An 11,827-nucleotide genomic window follows, 5' to 3' on the forward strand; every position below is an offset into this window, starting at 1 on the left:
CCTGATGATACATTACATGGTAAGCATATCCTCTGATTTGTCATGGGAGATCTGTTAGTAATGTATTAAGTCTTGCACTGAGCAAGCATTTCTCATTAATGTCTTAACATTTTCCCCATCAACATTTTATTGATAACACCTCTATTATAAAACATCCTACCTGATCACTCATTTTGTCATATTCTTTCTGCTATGCTTTTTGGTCACAACTTAATTTTTATTTATTATACGGACATATGATTCAGATCTTCCTAATTGTCAAAGGTAGCACTGTGGAATCATCTATTGATTGTACTTAAAGTGCTTATTGTGTACAAATACAGTATAAGCTCTTTGTGTTTTAAAAAGCTAAAGATTACTGCTTTAGCAGAGCCAATGGTGCTGCAGTGGGCAGGGTGGAAGGTGCCTAGAGAGCAGAGGGGATCCTTGAGCCCAGTCAGGATGCTGAAACAGCAATCAAGGTGTTGCTGGATCGGGAGCCAATGTATGTCAGCGAGCACTGGGGAGATGGGTGAACGGGACTTGGTCAGGATTAATGGCAGCAGAGTTTTGGATGAGCTCAAGTTTACCTTGGGTGGGTGGCTGACCAAGAGAACACTGGCATCGTCTTGCCCGGAGGTAACAAATACATGGAGAGGATTTCAGCAGCTAATGGGCTATGGCAGGGGTGGAGATGGGCGATATTACGGAAATGGAAGTAGATGGTCTTGGTAATAGAGAGGACATGGGGTTGGAAGCTCAGCTCAGGGTCAGATAGTACAAAGAGGTTGCAAACTGTCTGGCTGAGTCTCAAATATTGCTCGGGGAGGAGGATGGAGTCGGTGGCTAGATTGTTGTGGGGACCACTGACAATGTCTTCGGTCTTCCCAATATTTAATTGGAGGAAATGTCTTCTCATCCAATACTGGATGTTGGACAAGCACCATGACAAATCAGAGGCAATGGAGGCGTTGAGAGACGTGGTGGTAAGGTAGATTTGGATGTCTTCAGCATACAAAGCATACATGTGCAGTGGGCTTAAAGGGACAAACTAGATTAAAGACACATGCATCTGAGCAGCTAAACATCACACTTTGTTCCACACAAACCATGCACAACACCATGTGAGATCACCTAGTATCTATTCTATATCTTCTCTATATATATAAATCGGTCCTTCTGTCTGTCCTTCTGTCTGTCTGTCTGTCTGCAGGTGTGCGTCTGGGCGGCTATGCGCTCGAAAGTTACAGGGCGTACCTACGCGTGCGTTACGTCGAAAGAAAGCTTACCTTTCCAAAACGGTTTTAAGCGTATTTACGTTTCGGCCGGGCTAAAATCGCGCCCGCGGTATCCGAAAAACCTTAACGTTCCGCTCATTAGCATCTCATTATCCGCTCATTAGCGACAGAGTGACCTCAAGCTCGACCAATCGTACGCGGGGTTGCTGGCGTGTGCCGCCGGGCCAATCGGTGCGTGTGTGGGCGGGCCTTATCGTTCTGAACCGAGGTGAGTAGCCGCCATCTTGCTTCCATTCTTTTTCCTGCTTTCTGCGTCTTTCTTTTCAAATATACATTTCCAGCAAAATAAAATTGAATTTATTAAATTCTTGTAAAATAAATCACTCATTTGTAAATATTTTATCTAACCTGAAGATTCTTTTTCCTACCTTTCCCCGTTTTTTTCTTAGGCCTGAAAGCCTGGGCCTTTCTTGCCCAGCCAGGCCTGAGCTAGGTCATTGGGCTGCTGCTAAGCTCCTCACGCCACCCCCCGCCCCGTGTCACGTTACCCGGGGCAACAGCGTCAGCCACGAGTTTCAGGGTGCGCGCGCAGCAGGAGCAGGTGAGACTCTGTTCCGCGCTCGGCTCGGGCGGGGGGGGGGTTGGGGCTCTCGAGAGTGCGGATCTCGGCCTTGGTGAGCGGGAAGGGTTACCCCGGCAACGGGAGTGCGGGGCGGCTGGGGCTTGGAGAGCGAGGCCCTCGGGAGTGCAGGGCGGGCTCGGAGAGCGGGGCGGGGCGGCTGGGGCTTCGAGAGCGGGGCTCTCGAGAGTGCGGGGCGGCAGGTTTACCCCGGCAACCGGGCGTGGCCGTCTCTCAGCCTCAAGCCCTCCCCCGCCCCCCCCTCCCACGCCCTCCCTTCCCCCGCACCCCCCTCCCCCACTCCCCTCTGTCCCTCTCTCCGGCCCCTCCCCCTGCCTAGCGAGCCCCGCGTTGCGAGGGCAATTTTGGGGCGCGAGGGCAATTTTGGGGCGTTTGATCTCCCTGCCCCTGTGTGTCCCCCCTCTCCCTGTCATGTCCTCTCCCTGTCCTATCCCTCCCTCCCCTCCCCTCTCTCCCTCCCTCCCCCACTCCCCTCCCCCACTCCCCTCTGTCCCTCTCTCCGGCCCCTCCCCCTGCCTAGCGCCTGAGGTCCGGTGCCGTTGCTGAGGTCCCCCGCGTATCGCGCGGCTGATGGACGGCCGCTGCGTGCGGCGCATGCGCGGTGAGTGCGGGCGGCGCATGCGCGGTCAGTGCGAGCGGCCCGCGGGAGCCGGCAAGGCCGTTAGCGAGCGGGAAACTTCGGGCGGCGCGCCCGCGCTCCGTCCGCGACACCTGAGAGGGGGAAGTAGAGAGAGACAGAGAGGGAAGAGGAGAAAGAGAGAGAGGGAAGAGGAGAGAGGGAAGAGGAGAAGGAGAGAGAGGGAGGAGGAGAAGGAGACAGAGAGAGGGAAGAGAGAGAGAGAGAGAAATTTTTTCAGCTTCAGGCCCCGAGTCCCCCCTGCGCGAGGGTGAGGAGGAGGGGGGGGGGGTTGCTAAACACAATATAAAACTCAAATAAATTGTTAATTAATTGCCTAACACATAATTGAAATATTTACCTTAATTCCCTAATACACAGAAAGTGTGGGGGAAAAAATCGTGGAAAATCAAGATGGCGGCCACTCACCTCGGGATAAGGCCCGCCCACACACGCACCGATTGGTCGACCGGTCAGGTCACCGAAGCGTAGGATTGGTCAATCGTCGAGTCACTCGACACTCAACTGTAGGAAGACCTCGACGTCACACGGTCGCTAATGAGATGCTAATGAGCGGAACGCTGAACGTTTTTGGGATACCGTGGGCGGGATTTTTGTCCGGCCGAAACGTAAATACGCCTATGACCGGTCCGGAATCGCAAGCTTTCTTTTGAGGCGACGCGCGCGTCGGTACGCTCTGTAACTTCCAAACGTATAGAGACCAGGCGGACAGACAGACAGACAGACAGAAGAGCCGCTTTATATATATATAGATATAAATCGGTCCTTCTGTCTGTCCTTCTGTCTGTCCTTCTGTCTGTCCTTCTGTCTGCACGTGTGCGTCTGGGCGGCTATGCGCTCGAAAGTTACAGGGCGTACCTACGCGTGCGTTACGTCGAAAGAAAGCTTACCTTTCCAAAACGGTTTTAAGCGTATTTACGTTTCGGCCGGGCTAAAATCGCGCCCGCGGTATCCAAAAAACCTTAACGTTCCGCTCATTAGCATCTCATTATCCGCTCATTAGCGACAGAGTGACCTCGAGGTCGACCAATCGTACGCCGGCTTGCTGCCGCGTGCGGCCGGGCCCTCCTACGGTCGAGTGACGGGACGATTGACCAATCCTACGCTTTGGTCACCTGACGGTCGACCAATCGGTGCGTGTATGGGCGGGCCTTATCGTTCTGAACTGAGGTGAGTAGCCGCCATCTTGCTTCCATTCTTTTTCCTGCTTACTGCGTCTTTCTTTTCAAATATACATTTCCAGCAAAATAAAATTGCATTTATTAAATTGTTTTAAAATAAATCACTCATTTGTAAATATTTTATCTTACCTGAAGATTCTTTTTCCTACCTTTCCCCGTTTTTTTCTTAGGCCTGAAAGCCTGGGCCTTTCTTGCCCAGCCAGGCCCGAGCTAGGTAATTGGGCTGCTGCTAAGCTCCTCAACCCCCCCACCACCGTGTTACGTTTCCCGGGGCAACGGCATCAGCCACGAGGGTCAGGGTGCGCGCGCAGCAGGAGCAGGTGAGACTCTGTTCCGCGCTCGGCTCGGGCGGGGGGGGGGGGGGCGGGGCTCTCGAGAGTGCGGATCTCGGCCTTGGCGAGCGGGAAGGGTTACCCCGGCAACGGGAGTGCGGGGCGGCTGGGGCTTGGAGAGCGGGGCTCTCGGGAGTGCGGGGCGGGCTCGGAGAGCGGGGCTCTCGGGAGTGCGGGGCGGGGCGGCTGGGGCTTCGAGAGCGGGGCTCTCGAGAGTGCGGGGCGGGGCGGCGCGGCAGGGTTACCCCGGCAACTGGGCGTGGCCGTCTCTCAGCCTCAAGCCCTCCCTTCCTCCCTCCCACCCCCTTCCCCTCCCCATCCTCCCCCCCCGCCCCCCCCCCGCCCTCTCCCCCCCGCCATCCCTTCCCCCCCTTCCCCCCCTCCCCCCCTCCCTTCCCCCTGATATACCTATCAATTCAGTTCATGAAAAGCGACGAGTTAAGTTAGTAACTATAGGTTTTTATTGGCTAAATAACAGAGCCCACCCTCGTGGGTGATCGGATCCAACAAGGAGGAATACTAGCCAGTCGACCACCTTTATACCTGGGCAAGCAGGCGGAGCCATGGGCGGAGTCAGCTGTGGTCAGCCCAGGTATAACAGCGTGACAAGAGGTGACCTTGTGTAGTGATACAACAGTGTAAACAGTGGTAACCATAGTGTAACGATATAAACAGAGATAACCATAGTGTAACGATAGTGAACGATAAAAGTGGTTTACCACATTCACCCCTTGTTTAAATTTGAGTCCGGCGGGGTGAAGTGTACTACCAGTTCGGGTATGTCAGTCTGTCCGGAGGCCTCGTAAGCCTTTCTGATCGGCGCGGCAGTGGTGCAGTATCCGATGTTAATGCTGGTGTCTGCGTGGTCGGCGAAGGCTCGTGGGGTTCCGGCATGCCGTCTACCTGGGCTGGATTTGGGGGGGTGGTGGGGGGTAACGGTGGTGTCTCAGGGGTGCCCGAGGGTGCGAGGTCTCGTAAGTAGACTGTGTCCTCCCGCCCGTCTGGGTATGCCACATAGGCGTACTGGGGGTTGGCGTGCAGGAGGTCCACCCTCTCGACCAGGGGGTCCATTTTATGGGCCCTCACGTGCTTTCGCAGCAAGACGGGCCCCGGAGAAGTCAGCCATGTTGGTAGCGAGGCTCCCGTAGTCGACTTCCTGGGGAAAACAGACATTCGTTCATGGGGGGGTGGCGTTAATGGCACTGCAACCGGATAGAATGCAGCGTTGCCGGGAGGACTTCCTGCCAGCGAGAGGTTGGGAGGCCCTTAGACTTTAAGGCTAAGAGAACGGCCTTCCAGACAGTCGCGTTCTCTCCTTCCACCTGGCCGTTCCCTCGGGGGTTGTAGCTGGTGGTCCTGCTTGCAGCAATACCTCTCGCTAGTAGGAACTGGTGAAGTTCCTCGCTCATGAAGGATGAGCCCCGGTCACTATGTATATAGTTCGGGAACCCGAACAAGGCGAAGAGGTCGTTCAGGCATTTGATGACCGTGGTACTGGTCATGTCTGGGCAGGGGAAGGCAAAGGGGAAACGGGAGTACTCATCAATAATGTTGAGGAAGTACACATTACGGTCAGAGGACGGGAGGGGCCCCTTAAAATCGATGCTCAAGCACTCGAAGGGGCGGGTGGCCTTGATCAGGCTTGCTCTGTCCGGCCTAAAGAAATGCGGTTTGCATTCGGCACAGGTTTGGCAGTTCCTGGTCATGGTCCTGACCTCCTCGATGGAGTAGGGCAGGTTGCGGGCCTTAATGAAGTGGTAAAGTCTGGTGACCCCGGGGTGGCAAAGGTCGTTGTGGAGGGTCTGCAGTCTATCAATTTGCGCGTTGGCGCATGTACTTCGTGATAGAGCATCTGGGGGTTCGTTCAGTTTATCAGGCTGGTACAAGATATCATAATCATAGGTGGAGAGCTCGATTCTCCACCTCAAGATCTTGTCGTTCTTGGTTTTGCCCCTCAGCTTGTTATTAAACATAAAAGCGACCGAATGCTGGTCGGTGAGGAGGGTAAATCGTTTGCCTGCCAGGTAATGCCTCCAGCGTCGTACTGCCTCCACGATCGCCTGGGCCTCCTTCTCGACCGAAGAGTGTCGGATCTCAGGGCCCTGGAGGGTCCTTGAGAAGAAGGCCACAGGTCTCCCCGCCTGGTTAAGGGTTGCAGCTAGGGCGAAGTCGGATGCATCGCTCTCCACTTGGAAAGGGATAGACTCATCCACCGCGTGCATTGTGGCCTTAGCAATGTCTCCCTTTATGAGGGAGAAGGCTGCGCATGCTTCTGCCGTCAGGGGGAAGGAGGTGGACTTCATGAGGGGTCTGGCTTTGTCCGCATAATTGGGCACCCATTGGGCATAGTAGGCGAAGAGCCCCAGGGTTCTCTTCAGCGCCTTTGGACAGTGGGGGAGGGGAAGCTCCATGAGGGGGCGCATTCTTTCGGGGTCAGGGCCGATGACTCCGTTCTCTACTACGCAGCCGAGGATGGCAAGACGCGAGGTGTTAAACACACATTTCTCCTTATTGTAGGTGAGGTTCAGCCGTTGGGCCGTACGGAGGAATCTCTCCAGATTAACATCATGGTCCTGCCAGTCGCGGCCGCAGATGGTGACGTTATCTAGATAAGGGAACGTGGCATGCAGCCCGTTCTGGTCAACCATCCGGTCCATCTCCCTTTGGAAGACCGAAACCCCATTGGTGACACCGAAGGGAACCCTAAGGAAGTGGTAGAGGCGGCCATTCGCCTCGAAGGCGGTATACTGGCGGTCCTCAGGGCGGATAGGGAGTTGGTGATAGGCCGACTTAAGGTCGATGGTAGAGAATACCCGGTACTGTGCAATCTGATTGACCATATCAGATATGCGGGGAAGGGGGTATGCGTCCAGCTGGGTGTACCGGTTTATGGTTTGGCTGTAGTCGATGACCAGAGCGGTTTTTATTGCCGGTCTTAACGACTACGACCTGGGCACGCCAGGAGCTGTTGCTCCTCTCGATGATGCCCTCCTTCAGGAGACGCTGCACCTCAGAGCTAATAAAAGCTCTGTCCCCGGCGCTGTACCGCCTGCTCTTGGTAGCGACGGGTTTACAGTCGCGGGTGAGGTTAGCGAACAGGGAGGGGGCGGGACCTTGAGGGTGGATAGGCCGCAGGTGGTACGCGGTGGGCGGTTTAAAAGCTGCTGGTTGTCGACTGTGAGCGGGGGGAGGGGTCCACCGTATGCCAAAGTGACACTTTGAAGGTGGGATTGGAAATCCAGCCCTAGTAGGACGGCAGCGCAGAGCTGGGGCAGGACGAGAAGTTTAAAATTTTTATACTCCGTGCCCCTAACCGACAGGGTCACAACACAGTAGCCGCTGATGTCTGTAGAATGGGACCTCGACACCATCGAGATCCGGTTGCGCGTTGGCTGGACAGTGAGGGAGTAGTGGCTCACCGTGTCTGGATGGATGAAACTCTCCGTGCTTCCGCTGTCGAACAGGCAGGTCGTGGCGTGGCCGTTTACTTTGATGTCCATCATGGACTTGGACAGGTGATGCGGGCGAGCTTGGTCAAGTGTGACGGAGGCTAATGCATGGCTGAGCGAGCTGCTGTAGTCTGCGGGTGGGGCGGTGGTCGGGTCTGGAGACAAGGTGGCGGTCGAGTGTGGTGAACAAAATGGCGGCGCCCACGACGTTGAATAAAATGGCGGAGAAGATGGCCGCCCCCACAACTCACATGAGGCACTGCCGGCGTCGGTGGCCTTGATCAAAGATGGCCACCCCCACGACTCACACGAGGGGATACTGGCATCTGTGGCCTTGATGAAAGATGGCCGCCCCCACAACTCGCATGAGGCACTGCTGGCGTCTGTGGCTTTCCCCCTGCAGGCCTTCGCGAAGTGGCCTTTCTTGTGGCAGTCGGAGCAGGTCGCGTTTCTTGCAGGGCAGCGCACCCTCGGGTGTTTCACCTGGCCACAGAAGAAGCAGCCGGCGGCCCGATCGCGGGGCTCCGATGTCGCAGCCGGTACCGGGGGGTGGCGGTCCCGATCGGTTCCGGGACACCGACGCTGTGGTAGGTCCCAGAGGCGGTGGTGCGAGGGGTATTGCAGCCGGGGTCGGGCCCGAGTCCCAGGGTCGCGCAGCACAGTACCTGGAGTACGCCTCGAGGTCCCGATGGGCCACTTCCAAGGAGCGAGCGAGGGTAGCAGCTGTTTTCAGGTCAAGGTCCTTTGATTCCAGCAGTCTTTGCCGTGAGTAGTCTGACCGAAGGCCTTTCACGAAGGCATCTCGGATGTTTCCATCTGTATGTTCTGCAGCTGTTACGGCTTTAAAGTCACAGTCCCTGCCGAGTATTTGCAGCGCCCGTAAGAAATCATCAACCGACTCTCCTGGCTGTTGCGAGCGGGATCTTAGGATATGCCTGGCGTACATTGAGTTTACAGGGCTCCGATACTGTTCTTTTAGCAGGTTGAGGGCGTCCTCGTATGTGGCAATGTCCCGGATGAGTGCAAATACTTCAGGGCTCACCTGAGCGGTCAGAACTCTTAGTTTGGATGCCGGAGGCACGCCGGATTCTCCCAGGTAGGCTTCGAAGCAGCTCAGCCAGTGTTCGAAATCGAGGGCTGAATTCGCAGCCTGTGGGTTTAGATCCAGGTACGGCGGCCGGAGGGCTCGTAGCCAGGCCGGCTGCTGGGGCTGTTGCAGATGGCCGTTTGGCTGAGGCTGTACGTCTGACTGGTCGTTTGGCTGCTCCGTTGTAGACATTTCAAAATTTAGCCAATAAAATTGATATACCTATCAATTCAGTTCATGAAAAGCGACGAGTTAAGTTAGTAACTATAGGTTTTTATTGGCTAAATAACAGAGCCCACCCTCGTGGGTGATCGGATCCAACAAGGAGGAATACCAGCCAGTCGACCACCTTTATACCTGGGCAAGCAGGTGGAGCCAGCTGTGGTCAGCCCAGGTATAACAGCGTGACAAGAGGTGACCTTGTGTAGTGATACAACAGTGTAAACAGTGGTAACCATAGTGTAACGATATAAACAGAGATAACCATAGTGCAACGATAGTGAACGATAAAAGTGGTTTACCACACCCCCCCTCCCTTCCCCCCCTCCCTCCCGCCCTCCCTTCCCCCCCCCGCCTTCCCTTCCCCCCCGCCCTCCCTTTCCCCCCCGCCCTCCCTTTCCCCCCCCGCCCTCCCTTCCCCCCAGTCTCTCTCTCTCTTCCACCCAGTCGCTCTCTCTCTACCCCCCGGTTGCTCTCTCTCTTCCCCCCAGTCGCTCTCTCTCTTCCCCCCCAGTCGCGCTCCCTCTCTCCCCCGCCCCCCCCCCCACCCCCAGTCGCTCTCTCTCTCTCTCTCTTCCTTCCAACAACAACATGCCCTCGAAAAAGCCTCGGCACCGCCGGGCACTTCAGCAAGTCTATATATATAAATCGGTCGATCTGTCTGTCTGTCCTTCTGTCTCTCTGTCCTTCTGTCTGTCTGCACGTGTGCATCTGGGCGGCTATGCGCTCAAAAGTTACAGGGCGTACCCACGCGTGCGTTACGTCAAAAGAAAGCTTACCTTTCCAAAATGGTTTTAAGCGTATTTACGTTTCGGCCGGGCTAAAATCGCGCCCGCGGTATCCAAAAAACCTTAACATTCCGCTCATGAGCATCTCATTATCCGCTCATTAGCGACAGAGTGACCTCGAGGTCGACCAATCGTACGGCGGCTTGCTGCCGCGTGCGGCCGGGCCCTCCTACGGTCGAGTGACGGGACGATTGACCAATCCTACGCTTTGGTGACCTGTGTGGGCGGGCCTTATCGTTCTGAACCGAGGTGAGTAGCCGCCATCTTGCTTCCATTCTTTTTCCTGCTTTCTGCGTCTTTCTTTTCAAATATACATTTCCAGCAAAATAAAATTGAATTTATGAAATTCTTTTAAAATAAATCACTCATTTGTAAATATTTTATCTAACCTGAACATTGTTTTTCCTACCTTCGCCCGTTTTTTTTTAGGCCTGAAAGCCTGGGCCTTTCTTGCTCAGCCAGGCCCGAGCTAGGTAACTGGGCTGCTGCTAAGCTCCTCACGCCCCGCCCCCCCCCCCGGTGTCACGTTACCCGGGGCAACGGCGTCAGCCACGAGGGTCAGGGTGCGCGTGCAGCAGGAGCAGGTGAGACTCTGTTCCGCGCTCGGCTCGGGCAGGGGGGGTGCGGGGCTCTCGAGAGTGCGGATCTCGGCCTTGGTGAGCGGGAAGGGTTACCCCGGCAACGGGAGTGCGGGCCGGCTGGGGCTTGGAGAGCGGGTCTCTCGGGAGTGCGGGGCGGGCTCGAAGAGCGGGGCTCTCGGGAGTGCGGGGCGGGGTGGCTGCAGCTTCGAGAGCGGGGCTCTTGGGAGTGCGGGGCGGGGCGGCGCGGCAGGGTTACCCCCGGCAACCAGGCTTGGCCGTCTCTCAGCCTCAAGCCATCCCTTCCTCCCTCCCCCCTTCCCCTCCCTTCCCCCCTCCCCCTCCCTTCCCCCCTCCCCCTCCCTTCCCCTCCCCCTCCCCTTTCCCCTCTCCCCTTTCCCCCCTCCCCCTCCCCCCTTCTTCCCCCCCTCCCCTTTCCCCCCCTCCCCCTCCCCCCTTCTTCCCCTCTCCCCTCCCCCCTTCCCCCACTCCCCCCCGCCCTCCCTTCCCCCCTCCCTCCGTTCCCCCCTCCCCCCGCCCTCCGTTCCCCCCCGCCCTCCCTTCCCCCCCTCCGCTCCCTTCCCCCCCCGCCCTCCCTTCCCCCCTCCCCGTCCTCCCTTCACCCCCCCCGCCCGCCCTCCCTCCACCTTCCGCCCCGCCCGCCCTTCCCCTCCCCCCCCGCCCTTCCCCCCCGCCCTTCCCCTCCCCCCCGCCCGCCCTTCCCCCCCCTTCCCCCCGCCCTCCCTTCCCCCCTCCCCCCCCGCCCTCTCTTCCCCCACCCGCCCTCTCTTCCCCCCAGTCTCTCTCTCTCTCTTCCCCCAGTCGCTCTCTCTACCCCCCCAGTCGCTCTCTCTCTCCCCCCCCAGTCGCGCTCTCTCTCTCGACCCCCCCACCACCAGTCGCGCTCTCTCTCTCTCTTCCAACAACAACATGCCCTCGAAAAAGCCTCGGCACCGCCGGGCACTTTAGCTAGTATATTATATAAATAAACAGATACATCTGTCTGTCTGTCTGTCTGTCTGTCCTTCGGTGTGCGTCTGTCCGGCTATACACTCGAAAGTTATAGAGCGTACCTACGCGTGCGTTACATCAAAAGAAAGCTTACCATTCCAAAACGGTCGTAAGCGTATTTACGTTTCAGCCGGACAAAAATTGCGCCCGCGGTATCCAAAAAATGTTCAAAATTCTGCTCATTAGCATCTCATTATCCGCTCGTTAGCAATAGAGTGACGTCGAGGTCGACCAATCGTACGCCGGGTTCCTGGCGCGTGCGGGCGGACCCTCCTACAGTCGAGTGATGGGACGATTGACCAATCCTACGCTTTGGTGACCTGACGGTCGACCAATCGGTGCGTGTGTGGGCGGGACTTATCGTTCTGAACCGAGGTGAGTAACCGCCATCTTGCTTCCATTCTTTTTCCCGCTTTCTGCGTCTTTCTTTTCAAATATACATTTCCAGCAAAAAAAAAGTTGCTTTTAAAACACAAATTGTTTTTTAAAAAAGTTAATTAATTTGTACATCTTTTCTCTAACCTCTATAATTTTCCTACCTTTCACTGTTTTTGTAGGCCTCGAAGCCTCGGCCTCTCCTCTGCACCCACGCCCGAACTAGGCACCTCCCGGCCCCAGTCAACAAGCGGCCCCCGATCGCCGCCAACTTTGTGAAGGCTGGAGGGGCGGGCCTCAGCCGAGCGTTGCT

Source organism: Somniosus microcephalus, chromosome 2, assembly GCF_052327205.1.
Source record: "Somniosus microcephalus isolate GS21.2 chromosome 2, FLI_Smic_1.0, whole genome shotgun sequence".
Classification (NCBI taxonomy): domain Eukaryota; kingdom Metazoa; phylum Chordata; class Chondrichthyes; order Squaliformes; family Somniosidae; genus Somniosus; species Somniosus microcephalus.